Below are 4,843 nucleotides of genomic sequence, written 5' to 3' on the forward strand. Positions count from 1 at the left end.
ATAGTCGTGCAGAGCTCAAGTTTTTTTCCTTTGTTTTTTTTCTCTCCACTGCTTCAGAGAAACTTTATTGAAAATTTGATTAGAGTTTGTAGAAAGGGACCCAGTTTTTCAGGTTGGCCAATGTGCTGATTGTATTTAAAGAACATTTTACACACAACTGCCTAATAAACTGCTAAATGGGATAAACTTGTGTTTTGTCTTTTTTTAAATCAAATATTCCAGTTATATACACTATTCCAGTGTTAGTTACCAGGTCATGTGACTGGTGATGGCAAATGAATGAGTTACCACTGCTCTTGAAATTGGTATGTTATTTATTTGTTCATTTAATTATTAATTTATTGTGTCAGTTGAGACATCCAGGCATGAAGAATAAGTATGCCATAAACAGTAGGAAATGGCTTGGCCGTTCTAGTTTTAAACTACTTTCTTAAATTAGATAGTGTAGTGCATGACAACACCGCCCTCCCTCCCCATAGCAGACTAGGTGTGCAAAAAAAAAAACACCAATACTTGGTCTTACATTGCATACTGTATAACATTATTAATATATAGGCTAAAGCTCTATCTGATGGGATTAGTTTCTCAAGGGTCCTGGGGTAATTTTCTCTTTTATGTGGCTATATGTCTGTTTTTCTCAGACAGGCTGAATTACCTACTGTTTTTTTTATCTTCCAGTAATTTTAGTCCGGACACAAATCTCGTCTCCTCGCGTTTAATAAAATAGCTATGTCCACTACCATGCACTGTAATAACACTTGGGGTGTGCTTTTCCACGGCGATCCACGTAAACACAACCGAGAGTGGAAATGGAGGAGCAACTGAATGCGATCTTGTGACCGAGAGAGCCAAAAAACTCACTGTTTTTTAATTGTTGTCCATTTTTATCACTGAGTAGAAGTGTGAAATATTTTTCCCAGACATCCCCCTAAAAAACTAATCACTTCACTGCTGCCAAACAGCTGGCTAATCGGATAATTACATCAATCCATTGATTGTATTCAGTGAAGAACATTAGTGAGTTTAGGATTTTGTATAAACATCACCTCAAATCATCATCACTAACTGCTGAACTCACTGCCTCTTTAATGTGTTTGAGAGCATCAGTTGTAAAGTTGTGAATAGATGGAGTTACAGGTATACAGGGAATAGCTCTATTTGATTAATGTTCTAATCCATATTATGGCAAGAACTACTCAACTAAGTAAAGACAAAAATTATGACATTGAGAAATGAAGGTCATTCAATAGTAACTGAATGAATTCAAGAACATTAAAAGTATCCTCAAGTGCAGTTTCGAAAACCATCAAAAACATTATGATAAAACTGGCACTCATCGGAAGCGCCCAGGAAAGGAAGACTAAGAATTCCTTTGTTGCACAGGATAAGGAGTTACCAGCCTCAGAAACTAGAAGATAACAGCGCCCCAGATATGAATTTTTTTTTCGGTTGTTTAACGTTTTTAAGTTACTACATGATTACTTATGTGTTTATTTATAGTCTGGATGACTTCCGTGTTCATTTACAATGTAGGAAATAAAATAAAATAAAAGTGTCTGGTTGCCTACTCTGTTGAAACTAGTGGAATTATGTTTACTAGATTTGTTGTTCACTAGATAGGGCGCAGGGAGGGAGGGAGGGAGTGATCGAGGGAACTTTTCAAACAGACCTCAGTCCGCGTGCTTGTACCTGTACGTCATGACGTAAGTACGCTGGGCCCGTGCATTCTGCAGGCAGGCAGGGAGGGAGCAGCACACACACACACACACACTGGTGAGTTACTGCAGGAGCTCTGGAGACTCTGAGGATCTGTTTGTTTTGTGAAAGTGAGTGTGAAAGTGTGTAGGGCAGCACGAGCGCTCAGGTATGGTGTTTATATTCTGATACAGCACCTGAAATATATGTAGCTTTACTGCAGCATCAGGGGGGACTTTCTCCAGGTCTGTTAGATGTTTATAGTGGTGATGGTGGGGAATATAAATGTCCTGGATGCCTTTTTAGTTTTTTAAACCTTTTAGTTTTTTCCAAATGTAGTAAATTTAGTACTCAATAAGCAATGACTTTTTCAATGTTGATAATTGTGACCCTGTGCACAATGCAGTATGCACCTGGGATCACTAGCACATAGCCAGCACACCTGCCACAAACAAACAGGCATTTTTCAAATAACCTAATCATTTCAGACCTGAATTATGTACCAGTGTTGGAAAAAAAATAAAATTGCTGTTTTCTGTCACACAAGGAAAGACTCATAATATTATAAAAATAAAATCTACATTAACATTAAATCCAATTAACTGAAATAAGTAACTGTTTTTATGTCTATTGGATTGGAAGCATGTGCTTAACATTTTTATTTTATTTTTGGTATTGACCTTTTTGTTCACAAGCCATCCCTAAACACAAAAATAAACATGGAAAAAACGTGTTCTAAATTTTATACAATTCGTTTTAGTTTGCTTCTTTGGCTCTAGTGCTGGTGTTTTTTTTCCCAATGCAGTGGGCAGGGTTAAGCCATTGTTTTAGTGGCTTATTCTTTGGCTTGTTAATAGTTTATTCTGATTATTCGGATTCTGATGTGAATATTAACTGAATTTATTAACCTTTATATGAGTAGATAATTAATGGGTCTTGTACAGCCGTTCCTTCACATATGTAAAATAAATTAAACTACATTTCTAAATACGTTTGAGATATAAATAAATTGTAAAATTTACGTATACTTATATACTTAAGGGAAATATGATCATGTTAATTATATGATAAATGTTAACAAAATATCAAGTTAAAGTATTAGTATTCATTTGTAACTCAAGTTTTAACTCAAATTTTATAACATAAATATGCAACTGTATATCATAGAAACGATAAGTAAATTAATTTGTATATGTATATGTATATTTACAGTATTTACGATAAATTTGCCTACCCTTCGTGCTTTTGATGTATAAAGCAATATTCATGCAATAAACAATATATTCCTTTATTATTAGCTGGTGAGTGCAATATAATTATTTGTTATAATGAAATTAAAACAGATATTAATAGTTTTTTTAAGCCAAAAATGTGAAATTTGTTTAGGAGGGCATCTCAGAAATGTGTTTGTCTTTACCAGGAGCCACTCAGCCCATCACAGCTCAAGCAGTGTAAAACCACACTTACTGAATGCTAGAAGATTTAATAGGAATTACCTAACTGAGCTGTTCAGCACTCTTTCAGTCGTTTACCAGGATGTACATGGTTTGAATCTGGATTTGGATGGGTTCTCCCTCACAGAGAACGCATAATCTCATGTAAAAAAATATATATATGTAAAAATTACATTTAAAAAAGTATGAAAATGGCATAAATTGTAATTTATTATTATTATTATTATTACTATTATTATTATCCCAGCTCTAAAGGGGTACTGCCATAGTGATAGCAGTACCTACAGCAGTGCTGCTGGAGTTTATAGACAGCTTTTTATCAGTGCTGGATAAAGAATAGTCCACCAATCAAAAATATCCAGACAACAGGGCAGCATCCTTTGAAATATCCTTTATGATGCCGTAAGTGTGGAAACAATGAGGTGTGAAATGATATAACCAATTTTGAATAATATTGTCATATCTTGTTCTGTATCCACAGTAGGGGTGGGTGATATGGCCCTAAAATAATATCACGATATTTCATGGTATTTTCGCAATAACGACACTCTTGGCGATATGACAATACACTTTTTTAACAAAAATTCAAAAACACACTATATACTGCAATAAAAAAATAAAAAAATTATTTTTACAATATGATGCTGCACACCCCTAAATGAGATATTTAAAAATACAAGAATTGTTTTAGATTTGTAACAGAATCAATGGTCTAAAATGTCATGATACTTTAATCCTGTATTATTATTAGTAAAATAAATTATACTGGACAGATTTAATCTGCACAATATTAAGGGTATAATATCATTAACGATATTTAAAATTTTTGACGATATTATCGTGTACGATACGATATGGCACACCCCTAATCCACAGCTTAGTGGTCATTTGACGGATTGTCAATGGTACAGGAAAATGCTCTATTTACATTATGGTATTATGATAATAATGGTGATAACTCAAACTTGTATTTACTATGATTTAATGGCCATTTTTCTGTAATCTTTCCTCTTGAAGATGCTTGTTGACTAGCTAATTCATTTCTTTATAGTTTATTTTTTATATATACTCTCACCCTATGGCATTACAAGGCATCATCTACTCATGCGTATGTGAGTATGTTTGTGCGTGTGTGTGTGTGTGTGTGTGGCTGATCTTCTGCCCAGCCATTCAGCTGACACAATGCTTTTCCCAAAGAGGGTCTCTGGTTTCGGATCTTTTTTCTGCAGTGACAGTGCGGTGCTCTCCTTGCTCTCTCTTTCCTTGCCTCCTTCTGTGCATCAAACACTTCTGTGCATCATTCAGTGCATAACCAAACATTGGCACTTCCCTTACCTTTGGAGATGAAGCAGCTGTAAGTGAACTGCGTGCACTAATTAGATCTCCCTCTTTCTTCTTCTTCTTCTTCTTCTTCTTCTTCTTCTTCTTCTTCTTCTTCTTCTTCTTCTTCTTCTTCTTCTTCTTCTTCTTCTTCTTCTTCTTCTTCTTCTTCTTCTTCTTCTTCTTCTTCTTCTTCTTCTTCTTCTTCTTCTTCTTCTTCTTCTTCTTCTTCTTCTTCTTCTTCTTCTTCTTCTTCTTCTTCTTCTTCTTCTTCTTCTTCTTCTTCTTCTTCTTCTTCTTCTTCTTCTTCTTCTTCTTCTTCTTCTTCTTCTTCTTCTTCTTCTTCTTCTTCTTCTTCTTCTTCTTCTTCTTCT

This window comes from Astyanax mexicanus, chromosome 1, assembly GCF_023375975.1.
Source record: "Astyanax mexicanus isolate ESR-SI-001 chromosome 1, AstMex3_surface, whole genome shotgun sequence".
Classification (NCBI taxonomy): Eukaryota; Metazoa; Chordata; class Actinopteri; order Characiformes; family Acestrorhamphidae; genus Astyanax; species Astyanax mexicanus.